Genomic DNA, 24,455 nt, shown 5'->3' with positions numbered 1-24,455 from the left:
AGATCCTGCAGGTAAATGGGGTTTGTGAGCAGTGTTCTATTAGTTGCTTAATGGTGACTTAGACCTGCTGTGTCCCTGAAGCTGGGTTGGTGAGCATGGCTTGCAAAGGCATTGAATGTACTTCTGCCATGTTGGATGAGGTGGGGCCAACAGGCAGGACTACAGAGTTGGTCCAAGCCATGCCTGCTTAGCATAGAAAAAGGTGCTCCTGGTCAGAAAATGATTACAGATACACAAGAAAGACAGATTCAGACAAAAATAAACCTCTGAATGGGTCATAGTGTGTTTAAAAATGTTCATAGACTTGGGAGAGAGAAGAAAAAGAGTAAAAAATAAAACAAAGTCTTTAAAGAAACAGTGAAAGTATAGAAAGAAGTAAAGAAAAATAAACCATGTAAAGATGGAATATGAACAGAGAGTCTAGATTATGGATAGTGTTGTTTTCTTTGATTTTTTGACTGTTAATGAGCTAACTGCAGAGAGACATTTGATTCTGGGGGCTGCTAAGTTAAGCCAACATCAAGGTATTTTGACTTCAATATTTGAGTCCAAGGATATGTTACTATGGCACAGAGGTTCTGCTTTTGATTACACAGAAGATGAGAGCCCATAGATTCCTTCCATACTAATGTGTTTTAATGAAACAAGACCCCCTTGAAGGTATCCATGAACCCTAAAAGTACTTTGCCCAACACCAGCAGGAAGAAGTTTGGAGAAAACTATGTCCAAATTTCCCTGTATATAAATGTTTGTTTTCATTTAAAGGGGGATATGACAAAGAGATGAATAATTTGCATTAGTATGAATCTTGGTTTATTGATACAAATTTAAGGTTGATTCTGTTACACTGAGTATATTTATTTCTGCTCTTATTTAAGGTATTATGTTTATATAGCTCATTTAAAAACATAATGTATAATTAAAAATTATGGATTATATAGATAGTAATCTATAGCAGTCAAATTTGTAGCCATGTTAGTTAGGCTTTCTAGATACAGACATATATTTCAGTTAGATAATCTTCAACACTTCAAAGACCTACAGAATATGGCATTTAAAATGTTTTACAAACTTAGACTTCTTTCAACAGTGAGACATGTCTGCTTCTGGCACACCAAGTGCTTAAGAGAATGATGGGCACTGAAGAGGTTCCTTATGGAGTTTGCTAGTCTCTGGATCGCTTGATGGTATGCTGTATGAGCTGGACATGCAGGACCCACAGAAAAGTGACTACAGAAGTTTGCAAAAGATGGAATGGTCCTTCAGGGTTCTTGTTTCACAGAAGATACTGCCAGAATTCTGCAGAATATAGAAGAAAGCAACTGATGAGAGTTGCTAGTACAAGGTAGAACAGATCCTCAAATTTCTTGCTTCATGGAAAAGTCTGCCAGACATTATGGGCCTGAAGGCTGAAGATGGATGCTGCAATGTTATAGAAGAAGTTGGTGACTGTCCAGGCCGCAAGATGTCTCTGTCAAATTTAGAGTTTAGGAAATTGCTTACAATGTACTTTCTGTTTACGTAGGTAATATTATATCCTTCTGGGGTCTTTGAAGAGTTGAAGGCAGATAGTTACAGTTTTTCTTGGTTATTATAAAAGATAAATTAAATATGAAATTTTAGACTCACAAAAATAGAATAATTTAGACAGAAAAGAAAAGATGATGTGGGATGTCCTTCTGTATATGTGTTGCTTTTATTTGTTAGTGAATAAAGCCATTTCAGCCAGTGACTTAGCAGATTAAATCCATGCAGGAAATTTGAACAGAGATATACATAGAGAGTAGGCTGAGTCAAGGAAATGCCGTGTAACTACTGAAGGAGACAGATGCTGGAATCTTATTAGTAGACCTTAGCCTTATGGCGATACCCAGAATAATAAAAATGGGTTAATTCAAGATGTAAGAGCTAGCTAGAAATACACCTGAGTCATTGGACAAACAATGTTGCAATTAATATAGTTTTTGTGTGATTGTGTCTGGGTGGCTGGGGAACAAACAAGCAGTCTCTGTTTACAGAAAGGCACAGTTCAGACTTTCACAATGATGGAAATTCTTTATATCTTTGATTCAGGGACAAAAATAAAGTTCTTATGGAAAGATTTCCTTGCTATTCAAAAATGGAAGCTACATTTGTTTGCAAGAGTTACTGCAGCCTAGGGTGAGGAGGGCTGTTCCTCTCACAAATAACACTTGAGCTGGTTTTCAAAGCTCCAGACAGTTCCCATCTTTTCCAAGTGTGCTTGGGTGGTACCCATCTCACGGGAACCTCACTTGAACTCTTTGTTCAGATGTTCTCTCTACAGCACTTAGTGAGATAATATCTATATGTGTAAAAGTACCATCTGTCAAAAAACCAAATCCCTGACCTCTGTTGCATGGTCATTCCCAGAAAACCTGCTTTATAAATTTTTTTCCAGATCTCATGAATTCCAAATCATGAATGGTTCTTGCAATATCAAGAAAGGTCAAAGCTGCAAGCTCTTAGGTTGTTTTGGTAACTGTGGCATGACTCTTGCACTTGAGTTCATAGCTTATTCACCCAATAAAATAATACAGTAATTGCATGGCATTTTAGTTCAATAGTGTGTCCAATGAAATTAATAAAGCAAAAAAAAAAAAACCCTGTAGCTAATTATTCTATTTTAAGCCACAAAATCAAGGAGATGACACAGCATGCTTTGGAGTATACTTTGGAGTCACAAAGGTCTAAAGTGGACAAGGCTGTATGGGTTATTAGTTAATCATGGGGCTACATTCCCATCTAACTTGCCTTGATGGCTTAGGGAATTCTTTGTCATTTATCTTATTTATGTTTTGGTTCATTTTGGGTCTATAGCTGGTGCTTTCTTGGAATAACCAACTGGGCTTCTCAGACCCTACACTTTTGCTTTGCTTCAAAGTATTGGGCATTTTGGTTACAAGGCCATTTGTTCATTTCCTGGAGTTCATGTAGACTTGTGAAACTGAACAGTGGAAGTTCTCCAGAGTTCAGAAGTCTGCACTTGGATCTTTGTAACAGATTGAAATTAAGCCATGTACCACAATATATGGTGTGGTGTGGTGTGGTGTGTGTGTGTGTGTGTGTGTGTGTGTTTGAGTTTAGATCCAACTACCTCATTTCAGAAAAACAAAACAACAAAAGTCAGAAGGAATACATATAGGACATACCTTGAACTACTCAGGTGGATTCTTACATCAAAATCTTAGCAATTATGACTCTAAGTTTTTTATTAAATTTCATTTTAAGAAAGAAAAGATCTAAAGACAGTTAAATTCAGAGTTAGTATATAGCATAGAGGAATAGAGTTGTACATGCTACTAAAGATGCCAATGACTCAAGAAAACATTGTAAAACCCAAGACATCGTTCTCTGGCTTTAAGAACTTGTAAATAAGCCAGGCGGTGGTGGCGCACACCTTTAATCCCAGCACTCGGGAGGCAGAGGCAGGCGGATCTCTGTGAGTTCGAGACCAGCCTGGTCTACAAGAGCTAGTTCCAGGACAGGCTCCACAACCACAGAGAAACCCTGTCTCGAAAAACCAAAAAAAAAAAAAAAGAACTTGTAAATATTCACAGTAATGGTTGTGTTGATTACCTACTTTACTGACTAAAAGTTATCTAGAACTTGTGAGATCCTTTGCAGAGAGGATTTAATGTGGGGAAGTGACTTACCCTAAATATGGGCAGCATCATCTAAAGACAAGGCCCAAAAGAAGAAAGCTGAAGGAGAAAGTCAACACTTGCATGGCAGATGAGGGGAGCTTGGGAGGACTGTGGCAAGTTCAAGTCTAACCTGGTCTAATAGTGAGATCCAGACAAGGCAAGGCTATTCATTGCTACCTATATCAAAAGAGGGAGTTGGAGTAGAAGAGAGAGTTGGCTCCTTTCACCATCTGTGGATCTCAGATCCCAGTTTCTTCAGCCTCTCAATAGGAACTCAATACCAGGAACTCGTATGGCAACATCTTAGCTTTTACCTGGATCAGATTGGTATCACCAAGGCTTCTAGATTGTTGGAGTGAGCATTTATCAGGTTTTCTGTAACCCGTATCTGGTAGGTAGCCATTGGCAGTATACCTAGCCTTCAGTCATATAAAACAATCATACCAATGTGTCTATACATGTGTATGTATATATGTATATATAGAATTGTCTATATATGTATGTCTGTATATATAAACCCTTAGCTACAAATAGAGACATCTGCAACTCTAGGATATTGAGAGTCAGAGACTGTCCATTGATCTTTTAAATGGAGAGGACTATACCTGAAATGCCTATCTTGCACTAAGGACTTGAAAATAAGAAGTCAAAGAGTAGGAGAGGTAGCTGAGGCCAACAGTCAGCAGAAGCTGCGAATTCCAAGCAAAAATGTAAAATATGAGACGGGGGGGGGGAGAAGGAGAGAGAGAGAGGAAAAGAGAGGAGAGAGGGAGAGAGGGAGGGAAGGAGGGAGGGAGAGAGAGAGAGAGAGAGAGAGAGAGAGAGAGAGAGAGAGAGAGGAGCTATCCATTTTGTTCCCTGCTTTGTTGGTTTTTCCTCAGGCTTTCCAAAATACTTCACTATATTCCCTAGCAAGGCACATGAATTGACTACATTTGTTACTCCTGTTAAGCATGGAACACATCTTTCAGTTTCGTTACCCTTTATTTTATTTTTTTTAAAAAATAAAAGTGGGATTTACATAAGATGGAATGTTCACATAGCAACAAGAGTACAGAAAAACAAGCAGGTGTTAATAAATTTCAAAGAAACATTAATCTGTTGCTGCAAATACGGCCTGCTGTTCATTTAAATGGAATGACACTCTATAAATGTACCACTCAGTTATCCTCCGAGCTATCAAATGTAATATATAACACCTCTGATGATCAAAGTGAAAGTAAGTTTAGAAATCCAATTTGCTTTTCTCTCCATTTAAACTCTTTATTTAACTTTTGCATTCAAGTCCTCACTTTAATCAAGCTTCAGTTTTATTTACTCACGTTCCTCCCATGTTGTAATGCAATTATAGGGATGCTGCAAAATTGTCATTGAATGTGGCAATTGCCAAAAATAAAGTTTCATCCTAAAGCACATATATAAAAAATTGAGGAAAAAAATGTTCACTGCTTGTCACCACTGGAGCTGGGAGTAATATGAAAGGACACGCACTGTTGTTTAAAAGTGTGTGAAAACAGAGAAGTGGTGTAAGTCCCATGCCCCGGTCATCAGTCTCCTGCCAGTAGCTAAGCCCTAAGAATGATGGTAAAAAGACCAAGGACGGACCCTTAGTCTGCAGGCATGGGAAGAACCACCAAAGGGACAGACACCAAAGAAAGTCCCGTGTAATTGCCTGTGACTGAGAGATGGATCAGGAAGATGTCTGTCGTGATAACAGACATATGGAGGTATTTACTTTCTGCCAGAGACCCTCTGCTGTATTTTACGTCTCACTGCGTGCCTATGTGATTTCAATAAACAATGGGCTAGAAACAATGAGATAACTTAGGGTTGACTTCATTGCAATCATTTTAACTTCTAAATCTTAATGGACAGATAATGAATGAATAGGAATTTTCATAGTCTTTATTGTCATCTGTTACCCTGTCATTTGGCTTCAGTGCTTTAAATCTGTTACTCTGTTCTTGAATGCCCACATGGTCTTGTTCAGCTCCCTGGAGTCCTGTTTAAGCACAAGTGTATGAGACAGATTTTATTTTGACTGAAGGATTTTTCTAGAGGAGGCTTGGACCGTCCATGAATTCTCAGGGTTACTTGACTCTGAAACAACCCTCTCTTAGAGCTTTTCTGGCACCCATAAACACCTTACACAACCTGTTCCCCTCAAAATGTCTAACTGGGCCTCCTAAGCGACAACACATCTTACCCAAATATGAATATCTTGCTGGTTTCCATTCTGTCTTTTTCTTTTTTTTCTCTTCACAGATGCTCTGGAGATCCCCTCTACTCCTGTGGCTTTGCTCATTCTCGTGGATTAAGATGTTTTTCTTATAGAATTGACTTGTTGGAATACAAAGCCCTTGGTGCCTCCGTTACAATGAGTTTGTAGGTAGAATCTTTATAGAGGCAGTTAAATTATATTATAACTTATGACTGTATAAAACATAAAAACTTTGGCACAGATATTCATAGAGATGGAAGACAATACAAATACTTAAGAAGATAGCCGTCTAAGAGACAAGGAGAAAGACTGGGAATAGGTCCTTCATTTTTGTTACTCACATAGAGCCAACCCACTGGAACCCTTTATTTCAAACTTTTGACCTTCAGAGTTATGAGAAAATAAAGTGTTTTTTGTTTGTTTGTTTTGTTTTTGTTTTGGTTCAACTATTCAGACAGTGATCTTGCAGCAGACCAAGCATACCAAGGTATCTGCATCCTCCCAATTATGCTAAGGTAGGACAAACCTGTAGTTCTTTTCCGATCTGTAGACCCATGTGGCCAACTCACCTGACACCTTCACCTGGTCGCTCTCCAGATAAAATTATTTTACTGTAGTGAATGCCAAATGTGTCTCTTTTCAAATTTTCCTGTGTTGGTGAATTAGACTGGCGTGTCACTTCTCTAAGCCAGGAATACTGGATGAATCTAAGAGTAAATCTTAGCCCTTCTCTTCTGTCTTGACTCACGTTCATTCCTCCAGTTCCTCTAGTCCTTAAGTCCCATCACGTCTTCCTTACCTGTGTTTTCCATCCTATCTTGATTGTTGATCTTGAGATAGATTTCTAACTCACTTCCCCAGAGTCATTTTCCTTCTTAATTCCAGTCAGAGCAAGTCCTGCAAAGTGAAACCATGACCGAATTATTCTTCCATTTAGGAAATAACTTGTTTCCTACAGCTAAAGTCTAATTCTGTCTGCCTGACACATTAGACTTTTCAGGATATGGCTCTCTTGGCCCCCAGGTTTCTCTTGATCTTTCCTTCTCCTGGGTTCCATACTCTGCTGTTAGAAACTAAAGAGTCTACCATGGTACCTATTGGTTAACACACATATAAACATGTGGATTCACTGTGAGGATTGTGTTATCAAGAGAATCAGAGGAGCAAGCATTGTGGTAAGGACAAATGCCACATAGCTGTTTTAAAATTCAGGCATTTGTTCTGTTGGTTGTCAGACTGGGATCTGTGTATCTGGTTAAGCGGGTGGCCATTCTTATTTAGAGTCAGTGTCCCTCCGAAACAGTCTGTAGCTCAGCACTACCCAGTTTTAAAAATCCCAATATCGCCAGTTGAAAGTTCCTGTGCCATTCTTCTTGGCCTCTCGTCAGCTCTCATTGTCCGCCACATTCCGAGAGTCCGGTTTTATCCCATGTTTTTTCAGTAGCAGTCCAGCTGACCTTGGTGAGCTCCCAATAGATCGGCCCCACTGTCCCAGTGGTTGGGTGCACCCCTCATGGTCCTGACTTCCTTGTTCATGTTCTCTCTCCCTCTGCTCCTCATTATAACCTTGGGAGCTCAGTCCGGGCGATAGATCGAGAGAGAGACAGAGACCCAAATTGGAGCAATGGTCTGAGCTCTTAAGGTCCAAATGAGGAGCAGAAGGAGGGAGAACATGACCAAGGAAATCAGGACCACGAGGCGTGCACCCACCCACTGTGACAGTGGAACTGATCTATTGGGAGCTCTTCAAGGCCAGCTGGACTGGGACTGAATAAACATGGGTTGAAACTGGACTCTCTGAACATGGCGGACAATGAGGGCTGATGAGAAGCCAAGGACAATGGCACTAGGTTTCGATCCTAATACATGAACTGGCTTTGTGGGAGCTTAGCCTGTTTTGTTGCTCACCTTCCTGGGCCTGGATGGAAGTGGGAGGACCTTGGTCTTCCTGTAGGGCAGGGAATTTGGACTGCTCTTCAGTATCAAGAGGGAGGGGGAATGGACTGGGGGGAGGAGAAGAGGAGTGGGGATGGGGAGGGGAGTGGGGGGAGGGGGCAATGTGTGGGAGGAGGGGAGGGAAATGGGAAACGGGGAGCAGTTGGAAATTTTAATTAAAAAAGAATTAAAAAAAAAAATAAAAATCCCAATATGCTTGAAAGTGTCTCTAAATTTTTTCTGCTTTCCTGAGACGCTCCTGAGTACAGAGCATACCATAAGATCATACCAAGCAAGATGTCAGAGTCAGCTCGCAATTCTTCTGTGAGGTTCAAGTCTTTTAAGAAATACATATTGATTTTTAATAGGGATTTTTATTTCTCACAAGGGTGTTGCAAATAGCCTCCTGTTTCGGTAAGGAATGAATTCAGGCCTCTCCTCCTGTTGCTGAGCCTCACTGTGAGTCGACCCCTTCTTGTGGTGTAAATGTCTGCATCACCAAGAGTTCCAGCAGAGAGATGTAGAGAAAGATGATCCTCCACATAAATACCAACATTAAGGTCTTTTCTGCATGAAGAATTATTCTTGAGTGTGAAGAGCAAATCAGTTAACAAGTGATTAGTTTTATTTGAATGAAGGCTGGTATTTGGTTCTAGAAGTTCTTTGAAAACACTGGAATTTAAACATCTACTCCCAGGAGCTACAAGCTCAGTTTCCAGCTTTGGGAACTAATTGAATAACATTCAACTGAAATACTCTGAGCGACATTAACTGTCTGCTTACACTGCCTATTTATTTCCGTGCTTCCAAGGCATGGTCGTTAGTGAAGGTCTTCTGTGAACTCCAGTTTGGACTAGTAGGTTATATTTCTCTTCTTCGCCATCTGAGTTTCTTAATTTGGCAACGAACCTCAAAGGACTGAAATTCTTATTTCTGGAGCACGCTATGAAAGTGCTGGTCCTGGAAGTTGCCCAACGCAACTTTGCACACCAGTTTGTCCCAGGCTGAATTGACTAAACCCTCCTGAAATAGATGGCAGACAGGATTCAATTTCATATCAGGCCCTACATGGAAAGGAAGGGATGTTTAGGCTGGCAGAGAGTTTTACCTAGACTTGGAGAGTGAATACAAAGGAAGGCCAGAAAGCCCTGACTGTGGATCAACACATGTCTCATTCAGTGCCTAAAAATCCTTCAAATTCACAAAGGAGTAGACTTTATCGTCAAGGTCAACCTAACCTCCCCAACTTTACCATAGCACTGTCTACAAGTAGGGCTGCTGTAGTTGGTTGTATTTTTACTCTTTTGTTCTTTACTATTTGGGGACCCCAAATAATCACATACAGAGACTTACTTTTACTTATGAATGCCTAGCCTTACTAAGCTTATTTCTAACTTGCTTTTCTTAACTTCAATTATCCCCTCTACCTTCTGCCTCTGGCATTTTTCCTTGTCTTCTTTCTGTCCATCTTACTTTCTCTCTTACTCTGTGGCTGGCTGTGTAGCTGTGTGGCTGGCTGTGTAGCTGTGTGGCTGGCTGTGTAGCTGTGTGGCTGGCTGTGTAGCTGTGTGGCTGGCCCCTGATGTCCTCCCCTCCTTATTCTCTTGTTTCTCCCTCCTCTCAGATTTCTCCTCCCATTCATCCTCTGCCTGCCAGCCCCTCCTATCCCTTTTCCTGCCTTGCTATTGGCTGTTCAGCTCTTTATTAGATTAATCAGGTGGTTTAGACAGGCAAAGTAACACAGCTTCACAGGGTTAAACAAATGGAGCACAAAAGAATGCAACACATCTTTGCATCATTAAACAGATGTTTCACAGCATAAACTAATGCAGCACACCTTAAAATAACATTCCACAACCCTGGTCAATCTAACTTTCTCATGGACCTTATCATAGAACTGGCTTCAAAGTAGGGCTACCACACAGTTCTATTTACCAACCACAAGACTGCACAGACACTATCATATTACAGCTCATGTACACAATGCACTTTGTAGTTGTGTAGTAGGTAGCCTGTCATGAAACATGCAGTCTTCAGTTCACAGCTGTGAGGTTTTTCATCCCTGGGCCTTTGGTGAACGTGAATGTCTTTAGCAAACAAGAGAGAATGTAGGGATTTTTAGTAAACTGCTTAGGTACTCATAGGCCACAGAGCAACAACCTTCCTAATGGATACTTTCCTAGCCTCCAGGGGGAGAAGTGATTTGTTTACTGTAAAGAGAACAGTCACTAATGACTTACATGGAAGAAGAAATGCCATGTAAACCCAAAGAATTCTGGGAATACATGGAAATTTGGAGCTTGCTAAAGTGCAGATGAGAATATAAAGTAGGTCACAGGCTCAACTGAGAGTGTGTCAGGCAGCCTTGGCTGAGGCTGCATTACAAGGGATTAAAAGCAAGAGGGAATGTTGAACAAGAAGCAGCAAAACCTGTTATTCTGTAAAGTCGCAATTACAAAACAGGTATTGGATGGCATTTTGGGTAAATAGACCTGGGTTGGGGGTGGCGCTGTCAAGATGTCACCAGGCTATCATTGTGTCATATTTTAAGAATATTTTCAGATATCTGAGTGTTATTTGCCTTTCTTGCCCACTTTGATTGTGTTGCTGAAATCACTGTCTCTGTCACTGTCCACCCTTTGCTTTGTGCGTGAGGACCGGACCTAAGCACACATCCTGTACCTAGACATTTTCATCTTCATAACTGTATTTGCAAGTGAAGTCAGTGTACACCTCGAGCAGAATAGAGTGGCAATCTTGGGATGTTCAAAAAAAAAAGGGCTATGGTGGAATTAATGTGTTCTCTGCATCCGCAGAAAGAGCCTCCTATGGATGCAGTAAGAGGCCCTATGGTGGAATTGATGTCTTCATTTTGCTGGGGCACTGACAGTTTGTAACAGTGAGACAAGGGATCACTGTACAGGGAACTCATTGGACAATACACACACTTTTGAAAATACACACAAAAACCTGCTCCAAACAAACAACCAAGCAAAAGGTGATTTGGTGATATGGAGTTATTATTTTTCTAGACAGATGTAGACAGTCTACTGTGAAAAAAAGAAGACTTCTTTTTTTTGGAAGATTCATTATAATTCTGTTTCTGGGACACAAAATCAATTCCATAAAAAGTATAAAAAGAATCAGTTTGAAATATTCTGGCCATATTTTGAGATATCCAAATGAGAAATACAATTCCTCACCAATGACTGAAAGCACAGACCAATCTAGAAAATCAAGCTGTAGAATTGCAAAGATCAAGATTAAGTACATTCAGTCTTGTCAGTGAGATTGGCTGAAGAGTGTCAGCCCACTTTTGAGTTATTATAAAGTGGGTATGGGTGGATTCCCACGCGGGCTATCCATTCCAAGCCTCTCTTAAGCATCATTTTTAGGTTTAATGTCAATAACAGTGCTAATTGAAAATACAATTTAATGGCCAGCCTTGTATTTACTTTGGTTTTTTTCTTTAATGTAAGCTAAAATTAATTTTCAATCTTGAGATATTATTGCAGTTTTTGTTGTATTCTAGTAGACAGCAGTGTTTTTATGAATATATATTCATAGCCATCTATTTGGAATATTTCAAATAAATAGGTTAGGAGGAAGGATGCAGTTTTAAAGGTATTTGTTTGCTGTTTTGGCATTTTCCTAGCTTTTCCAGTATAGTCACAGAATATAATATTATACTCTTAAAAGCTATTTCTCCTGTTCTACATAATTATATAAATGAGATTTATCTTCTATCCTTTCTATAATTTTTTTCTGACAATGTCAATGAATAAAAACTTAAAAGTTCTTAGATTTGAGTATTTTTATGATTCTCTTTTCCTGAGTCATGAAAAATATGTCTTTTCACTCTGTCTCTCAGATATGGCGGCTGTTTCTAAAGTAGGGTAGGAAGAGATGCATATGAAATGTGCATATTTAAGAAAATGCAGTCTGCTATGAAAGTTCTCGAACTTGTGTTCTGTGGAAACTAGTCTCAAAAGAGCTCCCTCATCAAGTAAGTTCAGGAGATGCTCTATCTTATCCCCTAGAGATTTACAGCACACTTTAGAAGAATTACAGCATTGGTAAATTCTGCAGGAGAGAAATCACTTTAACAAAGCCCATCCTTGTAAAAACTTATTTCACGATGAAACTCATCTTACAAATTCATGAAATTATCATTAACAACCTGCTTCTTTCTGGAAAACTTAGTGTTCCATCCTTTGTAAAATTATTCTTTACCAGTTGGAAGGACATCCTTAACATTAGCTTTTACACACACACACACACACACACACACAATTTCTGTGTAATAACCTTTAAAGACTATGGTAGAAGGAACAATTGGAACTCTTTATCCCTCACCTGCCTTAATGGCTTCATCCATTTTCATTATATCCTCCATTATTTCATAAAATTGCTGTGAAAAATAACCAACCTAAAGGTCATTTGGCTTGTCAAATTAAGTGCTATATGAATGTAAAAATAATAGCAACCATTAATTGAGCCCCCACTATGTCAGACGGTGAGTCACTAACTCACACATTTCACAGAAAGTAACCTTGCTCTGCGGCAGAGGAAGCCTTTGCTGTCTTCATTTTCAAGCAAAATAAGAAAGCATTCTCAGCAAGGCCATGCGTCTTGGCCACATTTGCTTGCGACCACAGGATAGCAGTGTGCCATCTCTCTTTTGTCCCCCATGCCCATGTCGCTCTCCCTACATCATGCTGTCTCCCTAAATAATGGAAATTCAGCTAGTCCCAGCAAGATAATAAAATATGAAGTGATAAGAATAATGATGCCAATAATGGTAATTAATAACAATCAGAGTGGTATTAAAACTCTACATATTGTCATTGTGTGAAATTTATAGCACTGCAGTGTTTTAGCAGGAGAGAGCCCACACTCTTTTCTCTCGTCCCCATATCCAATTAATCACTGCCTCAGTTGGATTTTTTTTAACTCAATAGCTCTACAATTCTTTTACCGTCACTAACTGTTGTTCGAGCGCTGTAGTTTCTCTAGAAGAGAGCTCAGACCATCACACCACAACATTCTCTCTGCATGTCTGTCTGTCTTTTCTTCATTCCTTGATGCCCCGAGTCAGGTTCAGATCCACAGGAGCTGTGCATGAATGCAGTCGTCTGATTTGGTGGATAGGTTAGTTTACCAGGATCTGTTATAAGAATATGGATGAGGGTTTGTGAAGTCATCTTAGGGTCTCCAGCCTTGAACAGGAGATAGCACTCTGCCTCCATAACATTTCTCTGTTGCTGTTTTAAAGAATGTCCTGAGTTTTGAAAATATTTATTTTCTTTTGCCATTTTTTCCACACGAGAAGCTGAATTATCCTCCCTTTAAACACAGAGGCTGCTTAGTGGTTTACTTCCAAAGACTTGAAACTGGTAGAAATCTATATGTATCATTTTCAAGATGAAGCCATAAAAAATATTGTACTTTGCTCCCCCCGCCTCTTGAATTGCTTTATCTAGGAAAAATCCTTTTATGTCATGAGAAAGCTCATGTTTAGGAGGTTCTTCTGTGACAAGTCACTGTGATTTCCAGACAGCAGCTATGTGAGGCATTGTGAGGCATCGTCTGGGAGTCAAGTTCCTAATTTCTGTCCTATGGGTCCTACTATTTCAGCCTTGGCCATCATCTTGCTTGAGGTGTTGCCAGAGATTCCGAGCCAAACTCACCTAAGCCTCTCTCAGGTTTCCAGCCCACAGGAATTATGAAATGGATAACCTTTGTTGTTTATAACCACCGAGTTTTTGATGATTTGTAACACAGCAAGAGAGACTTCCTGTAAAGTGAAATGAAGTGAACTATTTCCTTTCTCCTCTGTACTTCTTTTTGGGTGGAAGCCTCCAGGAGGCCAAATCCTCTGCCTGGCTTATGCCATTTCTCCAGTGCTCAGGAGAGTATTTGGCATTCACGGCACATTCTAAAGTTGTGCGTAATGAACACACGGAGGATCATCTTTTCCCATCCAGTAGTTTGCTTTAGACAGCATGTGAGCCCTTCATTATAAGCAAACATTTGTAGAATGATAGGAATGGAGATTTAGCTATTCATGTCATAACGAAGGAAGCAGTAGGCTTTTTAAATGCTGACAATTCGCCTTTCCTACAGTAGCAAAGGCAGTCATTGAAACTAATCTATGCCTGTCCCCAAACCCTCAGTGCTGTTGCAACGCGCTCAGAATAAAAAAAGACTTCCTTCTTACGGACAAGGGCTTCCTAAAACTCTCCACACAGAACCTCTTTCACATGAGGCACATTTATGACTCCAGACACACAGGTACATACAAATCAACTATTACGCTGATACATCATAAAGAAAATTTATTTTTAAAAATTATTTAGTATGCATGTCATTTACCATTTGCTAGAGACTAAAGCAAACTTGTTTTCTTTTACATACAGAATTAAATTTTGGGTGAATGTTTGATAGTTCAGGATACAGAGCATCTTCAGCTCTCCAAAGTTTTGACAAACAGTTTGACTTTGTTATTGTTTTGCTTAGAACAACGTCAAATAAATATATAGTAAAAATGGGGCTATTTCAGAAATTGTTAAAAATTTTGACTTGATTACAAGACAAAATTGATTTAATGTTATATTTTTAAATGAAACTCAAGTAAAATGTCAAATATAATTTTAAAAATCAAATATTCTGGTTGGGCAGGGGTAGCCCAAGCCTTTAATCCCAGAATTCAGGAGGCAAAGACAGGTAGATCTCTGTGAGTTCAAGGCCAGCCTGGTCTACAGAGTCAGTGTCAGGACAGTTAGGGCTACATTGAGAAACCCTTTGGAAAACAAAGAAATGAAATCAAATATTCTGACACAGGGAAATCCAATTATATACGTATTTGATACCTTGATATTGGAGAGCGTGAGGAGAGAACTAAAAGCGTTTGCTTTCCATAATTACACATCACATTAACGTAAGAGCAGGAAGCTTTGTATAGCAAAAAACATCACAATTCACGATCCACAATCATTCCAGACCTGAGCTGAGGAATTCAGGAATTCATTGATTTTCTCTTTTCAGTTCTTTGTGTATTCTAGATATTAACCATCTGTCAGATGCACAGGTGGTCAAGGCTTTCCTCCCACTCAGTAGGTGTCACTCCATTGAGTGTCCATGGCTGGACACAGCTGTTCTGTTTCATAGCGTCATACTTGCCAGCTGCTGGCCTGAGTTCCTGAGCAGCTGGTAGCCCACTCAGGAAGACTTTGCAGATGTAGAGATCTCAAAAGGCATTCTTTAAGAATTTCCTCAAGTGTTTTCATGGTTTCAGGTGTTATATTAAAGTCCTCGATCTATCTGGGGTCTATTTTTGTGCATGTAAATGATAATGATCTAGTTTTCACAGCCTGGTTTCTTAAAGACTTTTATTTTTTTTTATTTGCTTGTTTGTTTGTTTTGTTTTTCTCAAAGTTTATTTGTGCCATCTTTGTCAAAAAGTAAGTAACTGTAATTACATAGATTTTACTTGACCTTATGTTCTATTCCATTGATTCCTCTTGACCCAGCTGGTAATGACACTCTTCAACCCTCAAATATCCCTCTCATTTACATACCTGGAAACCTCAGGAGCCCTGTCTGTGATATTACTGTACCAAGAATGGGCATCGGACATAAGCTCAGCTAGGCAGGGTCTTCTGACAGAGATTTTCAAATTGGAGACCGAAGACTGCACTTCAGACCTTTTGGATAATGAAGGCACATCCTCATAGGCTATGGGATGCCATCATAACTCCACACACTACTACAAAAAAAAAAAAAAAAAGAAAAGGTAGAAAAAAAAACAAACAAACAGCAACGGAGGGCAGCAGAGTTGCAGAGAAAATCTGCCTGAATTCAGGGTGGAGTTTTCAGTTCCCAGGTCTAGTCTTATGCATTTCTGTGGATTAATTATAAATTTCCCTTTTTTAAAAAGTTAAATGAAGTTGTCTCGTGGTCTGTTGCAATGAAAGCTATCTCATACATTCCTGTTTCATACACACACACACACACACACACATACACACACACTCGCACACACACACACACACACACACGTAACTGTACTGTTGATGATAGTACTGCTTAAAGAGCTCTGTTGAAACCTTGAACACATGGAGCTCATTTCACACACATGTGCCGCATCTGCTTTATCAGACGGTGGAGATTAACGTCAGGGTGGTGACTTACAGTTTGCCAGGAGACGCACTATATAAAGTAAGGCGATAATTAGAATCCTGGCAACAGTCTAATAGTACTTGATGAAAATTAGGGAGGTTTAAGAACTCCACACCTGGCCACTGTGAAATGTTTAGCAATGCCTTTTTCAAATATGGGCCAGTGGAGCTGGTTTGCTTGCTTCTAACTTGCTAGGCTGCTAGTCACATGACCTAGACAGTACTTTCATGTGATAATATCAGGAACCATTGCTCTTCTGGCTGCACTGTGCTTATTTAAATAAATTCCATCTGTTTAGGAAGGATTTTTCTTTCAGAAGTTCACAGTACCAACTCTCCTAACCAGACAAAAGAAATTTTTCAGTAAGATAAAATAGTATTCACTAGTGTTATTTCACCCAGTCACTTTTGGCTTGGATGACAAAGGTCTGTGCTGACTTGTGTACTATCACAACTTTTAAGCAGATGTTTTGGCTACAGCATTTCAATAACGTGTATGCTATTTAAGTTCTATGTTGCCAGTAGTGTACACAGCATCTTTCTCCATGTCAATCCACCTGTTTGACTAACACTCAGGTTTTATTGTAGCAATAATTGAAACCAACAGTATTTTATAAACTAAATAACATGCCTTTAAATATATATGTATATTTAAAATCAGATGTATCAAAAATCAGATGGCTGAGTCCACTGTTCTATCCACTGTCTCAGATGTTTGCTTTTGTCTAGCTAGAAATGATAACCTTCAAACCTTAAAGGTATATCTCATTTACATATCTAAAAACTTCAGTTATGTACTTCTGTGATACACTGCTAATAAAACTCTTCTGTCAGGGATTTTGGAATTGGAACCAACTAGACTGTTCCTACTAACACATAATTAATTACACATTTAGATATACATACGGACCCACATGTATGTAGCAACTGAACAGACACTTGGAAATTCTTCCTTAAAAGATCTGAGAGATCCACTAAGAACAAAGTACAGAACTGATGTTTCTAAACAGTGGGCCACTGTGAGTCTTCCTCTGTTTCATTAGCATGAGTGTATGCGTACTTTCTTGATCTCTTAGGGTGCTAGAATAATATTAGAACATTCTTAAGAGTAGTAAGCCCCAGAGCAACACAGCAGAAGGTACAAGGTCCAGAAAGAGCTAATGCACTGTCTTCTAGATGGTGACCTCCTGTTGCATTCATTCATACACAGTAGAAGCCTAAAAGGGCTTCTACAAGGGGTCTGATCTCCTTCCCAAGGCTTTCATCCTAATGACCTTGTCATACTTTCATCCTAATGACCTTGTCATACTTGACCCCTCTAACACCATTGCACTAGGAGTTAAGTTTCCAAGAATGAATTTGGAGATGACAGAAATATTTTTCCCACAAAACAGACCATTATTTATTTTTTTTACAAGCAATCTACAAAGCCTGAAATTCCTTTGTTTGTTGATTATGGTCATAACTGTCATTACCTTTAAGGACTGATTTTTATGAAGTTTTTTTTTTTTTAACCAAAAATGTTTAAACAGCAGGGTAAATTTAATGTAACTTATGGTTTCCCAATTAAAGAAATTGAATATGTATTGCATCATAGGTTTATATGAGTTCATATAAAGTATGAATTATATGGTTCTATATGATGGGTAATAGTCTGCTCTCAAATTTGCATTCTTTTGTCTACTCCCATGAATAATATATTTAATACTTAACAAGCTACATTCATTGTCATATATGAAAATGCTAAGCTACTTAAAATTTCTCTGAAAGGATATGTTTCTATAGAAATAGTTATATATTTCCTTTTTTAAGAATGATATTCTTGATTAAGATGGTTTTCAGGCAAGTAGCCCAGCTTAAGTAGAAAAACAACAACAACAACAACAAAAAAACCCTAATACATGTTTACTCAGGTGTTTCCCATAATACTCTAGGTCTTTTTACAACATTTTGTATGAAATAACTCTTTTGAAAGCCACGTGTTAGGAGATAGGCAAAATGAAAAACTGAACAAATATATTTAGATTTTACTCATAGTTTTCAGATGAACAGGGCAAAGAACTGTTATTGCAAACTTCAGGCCTCAGAGGATTAATAAGATTGTGCCAAACAAAGAAGACCACCACTGAATCATCTGCAGTGACTTTCAATAAAGAGTTTTAAATATTTTTCTTCAAGCAATTGGCTTTCTATTCATGCATGGTTATTGTCGATGAAGAATGTTAGAGAATTTCATCAGAAAGAATGAAGCCACAAAACGACAGGAAATTAGGGGTCTGTAGGTGTGGCTTGGTCAGTAAAGTCCTAGCTATGCAAGCACTAGACCTGGGATTTAGACATCCACTGCCCATGTCTGGAGGAGGAGGGTTTGCTTGTTCCTCCTGGCAGCCCAGAACCGAAATACTCACACTGAAACTGTATTAATTAAAGAACTGCTTGGCCCATTAACTCTAGCTTCTTATTGGCTAACTCTTACATCAGAATCTAACCCATTTCCATTAATATTTGCATTACCACGAGGTCATAGCCTACCAGTAGAGTTTCAGCATGTCTGTCTCTGATGGCGGATCCATGGCATCCCCTGTCTCTGCCCTTCTTTCTCCCAGTATTCAGTCCATTCTTCCCTGCCTGCCTAAGTTCTGGCCTATCAACAGACCAAGGCAGTTTCTTTATTCATTAATGATAATTACAAGAAACAGAGGGGACTCCCACATCACATGTCTGAGGGAAGAGGCAGGCAGATCCCTGGAATTTGCTAGTAGGCCAGTGTAGTTGAATCAGGGAGGTGGAGGGTAATGAAGGAAGACACTTGATTGTAGTGGGGAGGTTGCTTGTTGGTTCCTGGCTGCTTGGCTAGCTTAGACTCAAAATAATCACACAGAAAAGTGCATTAATTAAATTACTGCTTGGCCCATTAGCTCTAGATTTTTACTGGCTAACTCTTATATATTAATTTAACTCATTTCTATTAATCTGTATATTGCCACTTGGCTGTGGTGTACTAGGTAATGTTCCCAGCATCTGTCTCTGGTGGCTCCATGGCTTCTCTCTGATTCTGCACTTCTTTCTCCCAGCATTCAGTTTAGTTTTCCCCCACCTACCTACATTCTGCCCTGCTATAGGTCCAAAGCAGTTTCTTTATTCATTAATGGTAATCACAGCACACAGAGGGGACTCTCACATCACTTGAAATTTGATATTGGCCTCTAGCCTCTACATGGGCACATCTATACATGAACATGTGCAAGCCACCCACCCCATCCACACACACACTATAATTTTGGAAAGTAAAGCAAAGCCTTATGGTATTCAGTGCCCCTGGGCTTCTATTGTCCTATGTTCTGGCTGTGCACTAAAGTTGGTGTTCTGGCTGGATCACTGAGAAGAACTCTTTGGCAAGCAGCAGCGTGGCTCATCTTTTTCCCGAGCCTACGCCAGCACCGTGTCGTTGCCATCTTGGAAATTCATGGGGCTGAGGCTCACACAAGACTGCATTCAGTTTTCAGTAGCTGACTTTGCAAGGACGGGCTCAGTTTTCTCCCTGAGAGCATCTACATTTCTGAATATGTTTGAGGAAAATCTTTGTTTCTAACAGGAGCCCAGCCTATGTTCATCCATAGGTAAGGCTGTCCTCAGATTGATTGACACTGTGTCTCTATAGGCATCAGCTAGAGCAAGTGATGTTCTGTGTGTGCAATCTGTTCACCACCGTCTCTTCACATGTGACGTAACACCTCACACAAGGACATAGCCATCTCTCTTCCTGCATCAGAAAGGCAAAAGCTTCCAAAGCTTTACTTTGAAATTTCAAATTTTCATTTGACATTTGGAAAAAGTGATCTGGGTGTTCAAGGGCACGTTGGATTCTGCGGGTCATTTTAATCGCTCACAAAAGCAGTCTCTGAATTTTCCTTTTAGGTCTCTCCAGAAGATGACCCAAGTGTCTTTCCGGCAGGTTCCTTGGGGATCTTGCTTTTATAGCTCTGAGAGCACTTATCTGCAGGCACCGGAGATAAGGCATCTCTCCATTCCTCTCTGCCCTTCCAATGCAGCTAATGAAATCAGAGCTGCCGTGTTTTATCTACACTTCTAAAGCATCTCTTGCGATAAGATAGCAAGGTCTCCGCCCCCCCTCCCCCCCAGAGCCACACTGAAGGATGGGAAGACAAGCCAGGACAGGCTGACCTGTGCCTGTAGCTTACCTGTTAATTAGCCAGAGCCATGAGCCAATCATATGTCATGAACAAGAGCAGGAAGCAAATAAGTTCTAGTCCCTTCAAATTAGCTCACTCAACAGACCAGGAGCATGTTAATTCTTAAGCATTTAATTCATTCAATTGGCCCTCAAACGAGGAGAGGGAGAAACAAATGATGCAGACTTGGCGGGGTTGTTAACCTGACCCAAGCTTATAAGAGGAAATTAAAAACTTTCCGTCTTTACTTGGTACTGCTAGCTTTGGGTGGATATACATTTTCCCTGGAAGCTTGGCGCCCTGTTGTGTACGAGCAAAGCGCCCGCACCCTCACTTACTTAGACAATCTGCTTAACTTTTTGAGCCTCGGTTCTGCACCTGTAAAATGGTGCTACAACAGACGCCGACTTCACGAGGAGGAGTTATAAAGCATTTAACACGCTTAGGAAGTACGTACAGACACTAGCTAGCTAAACCGTATCCGAACGTTCCTGTTTCACACACTGGAGACTAAACTTAGGAGTCCGAATCCTCTGCAGAGCCCTGGCTTTCAGTCTGAGCTGGGAGGACTTCCTGTCTAGAATGCAGACCTACGTCTTCACGAGTAATTATCAGGAGTGAAGAGATGGCATCTATTTTCTGCCACACTCAAAGTAGATATTTGCTATATTTGCCTTTCTCTCGTCCATTCTCTAACATCATTAATATTGCTATTTTACCCTCTTGATAAGGGGGAAAAAGTTGATCCTCGCATTTCTGCACTTGCACAATTCCTCCGAGAGCTGTGCCTCTGACTTCCCTTCTGTGAAGTACCATCTGTGTGCCAGGGATCCTTTTGTTGGCGCCTTCTGTGATTCTCTGTGACTCTTCATTACTGCAACCAGGATGCCCACCCCCACCCCCACCCCCGCCCCCTTTCCTAATAAGGAACAGAATCAACAAGACTGGGATAGCTTTGAATGCTGGCATTTCTTCTGAATACACTTCTAACTAGATTTGTATTCTTATGCTGTGGGTGGAAATGCCAGATAAGAAGAAACAGATGAAGCCAGATGAAAGGGTAAGATGGGAGGAGGAGGTTAGCTCTGTGGACTTCCTTAGGTGGGACATTTGTTGCAGAAATAGCAACCAGCTCTTCTAAAGAAAAAAATACATTGGAGTTCAGTACCATTAACAATAGATAAAGGAAGGGGCAATAGCGATGTGGCGTTAATCTCACCCCTCGCAGATAATGGCACCAGTGACATTTGACCATGTGACAGATGAGTGAGGAGAGAGCCCTGGGACTGTGATAGTGACAGTTTTCTTTTTCTGCCCTGGTAAATTATTCAGTATTGGCACAGCACTGGGAAAACACACACCCGAGGAAGGGTGAGGGAGAAAAGGAATTCTATCGCAAATGAGAATGGCGACTGACAAGTCCATTAAAAAACAACAGACCAATGTTCAAGCTGCATCTGCTGCCTTCAAAATGTCCTTCAAAGGTTCGGTTCACTAACCTCTTTTAGACATGCAAGAAGGAAGCAGAGAGGAGAGCATGGTTGCGGAGGAGAGCATCACGCATTGGTCTCTCTTCTCGGTATGTCTGTGTCATTACCACAGATTGGACGGTACTTCTCCTAAGGTCACATGTGTTATTAGAGCCTGATGTCCCATCCTTACATTTCCATGGCAGTAATTGCATTCTGCTGGCTTAAATGTGCCTCGCTGGTTTGGGTGAGTGTGACCGCCTTCCAGCCGGTCTTTCTTATAGACTGGAGCTGCCACCAGTAGAGGTGGCTTTCCAGAATGTGATAAAATTTCACAGGCAAGTTATAAAAATGCCACGGTACACTCTTTTTTATTTTTTTGGATACAGAAGGTATCATATTTCAATGAACTTTGTCATTTCTTTATTCTCTACTTAGAAGACAGGTAGGTTCTCTACTTAGAAGACAAATAGGGAGGTCTCCCATCTCAGTGCCCCAGATGAAACAGACCCCTAAGGAGCTCTCTTGAAGGGAGCTGTAAAAGGGGATACTAATGACTGAGCAGAAGAATTGCACTGCCCCAACTTTCTCTCCCACAAACATCTGTTTTGCAGCTGGAAGGCAGAGAAATTGATGTTTTTACATTGGTTGTCCAGCAAGGGGGGCTAGAAACTACAGCTCCGTTTCTCTTGGAGCCAATTCCCCACTGGTATATATACTGCTAACGAAAAATCATAGGTAACACCTTGCCTTTCTATTAGAGATTTTATGTAACATTTAAAAAATATTTTACATCAGTGTGTGGAACTTCCCCTGGTAAGGTATAATAAGCGAGCACTTCATCGCCATTTTGCAGAAGGGGTAAATGATGCCCCAGCAGGCTCGGCGAGGAAGGAATCTGCCAAGGCACCAGGGATGCCCCAGATGGTCTTCCCTCTACCTCTCCTCTGCTGCAGAGCGCTAACATCCCGTGTCCTCTGGTTTGTGCCCACAGAGTGTGACCTGTGTCAGCCCTGTCCTACCAGGAAAGAACTGCATTGCAGAAGTTTGTATGGATTCCTTTACTGATTGGCTGTGATTACACAACCACCTGCCACCCTTACAGAGCTCACTGCCTCTTGTTGTGGGTCCCTGTGAGTTTCCTGAGTGTCTGTGAGCTGCAGGTCTTTTTATTGATGTAACCTGGGTCCGCAGAGTAAAGCTCCTGTGAATTCGGCCTTTGGAATTTTCCCAGTTTCTACTCCCATCCCTTCCCCCTCTCCCCCTCTCCACCACCTCAAGTGCACCCACCACCAAACTGAAGAGCTTCTAGACTAACTCTGATGATTACTCTCAGTATCAGTGCTGCTGAAGTAGGTTAAGGCAAAGATGTAAAAATACTTCTACTGAAGTACGTCCCTGAGAAGGCAGGCCACCGGACCAAGACCAGGAGGCATTGCATGCCAGAACCTTAATCCAAATATCTGTGACAGTAACTTGGGTTCTTTAAGCTGATGTAAAAATTTCACTCTGCGCTGCTTACTTCCAGTATGGCTGATACTGTGATTTCTCTCCCTTCTATCCACATGTCTCTTTGGTCTCTACGGAGAACCAGAAAGAGAGGGTAGTTGGCAGAGAATCAAGACACTTCTGTAGGATGCTGTGTAGGACTTAGGAACGTGAGCAGGTGAGGGAAATGAGGCATTGCTTAATTCAAAGCACCAGTTTAGTTCATCAAAGGGTTAAATTCACAACAAAACGCAACATCTCGCTAACTGAGTTATCCTTGCTTTTCCTGAAATGTCTAAAATACAGCATTTTTAAACTAGAATTTAAATTAGGCACATTTTATAAGAAGTTTGACCTTTGAATTTTGTTGAGAATGGAGAGAACATGGTAGAAGGATTATGAGGAGGGATGCCATCATAATCTCTCCCGGTATCTAAGTGGGTGGCATTTCTTGGTGCTCATGTGGGTTGCTGGGGGATACTGGCAATTCCAGTGTTGACAGAGAGTCAGACATAAGTCTGCCATGTTATCTTACTTTATATATTAATACTTTATAAGTCACCTACTCCCAAGAATGAAGGGAATTCCATCTATATTATTCAGCCCACACTTCCTCAGGTCACATAAGTGTGCAGCAGACTTAGAACACTCCTGTAACAACAACAATGGATGAGTTTCTGGTTCCCCGGGCCTCTGGTCTCCCAACACCATCAGTTGGCTTCCATCTGTGAATGAGTTTCTTTGAACACTTTCTAACAGTTTTCTTTGAGAGGCACAAATTCTTAGCAGGTCCTTCCTGTTGGCGCTGATACATTAGGTTTTAGCTCGTTCATTCAGCTTTCCAAGGCTTTGTGTCAGGCTGTGCTAAATGTGGGGCGTCTCCTGGGGGCCCCGAGGTGTACTTCATCTGGATCCCTTGTTGTACTTTGGAAACATTCCCTTAACATTTGAACGTGCTATTATTTAGAAAGAGGGGATTTTGTGTTACTGGCTAGAGAGGTAAGCTACCATGTACATAGAAAGAGACAGTTATAATGTTGTTTTCTGATGCCTATTTTATATTTTGACACTTGCTCATTTTGTCAGTTGCAAGCAGGTGAGGCTCTTGACTCACAGAGGATAAAATTGACACACTCTTTCCCAATTAAAACATAAGGTAATCAGATGTCATTATAAAGCAAAAACAAAAGATGTGATCTTCTTTGACAGGCCTCCTAGTGACTCTAGTGTTTAACCTCATATACTGGTGAAACGCATGTGAAAATCTGAATTAACTGAATTTAAAAAGTATTCTTCAACTCTAA

Source organism: Chionomys nivalis, chromosome 16 (genome assembly GCF_950005125.1).
Source record: "Chionomys nivalis chromosome 16, mChiNiv1.1, whole genome shotgun sequence".
Taxonomy (NCBI): Eukaryota; Metazoa; Chordata; class Mammalia; order Rodentia; family Cricetidae; genus Chionomys; species Chionomys nivalis.
The sequence above is the reverse complement of the archived record's forward strand: the minus strand, read 5'-3'. Positions refer to the sequence as shown.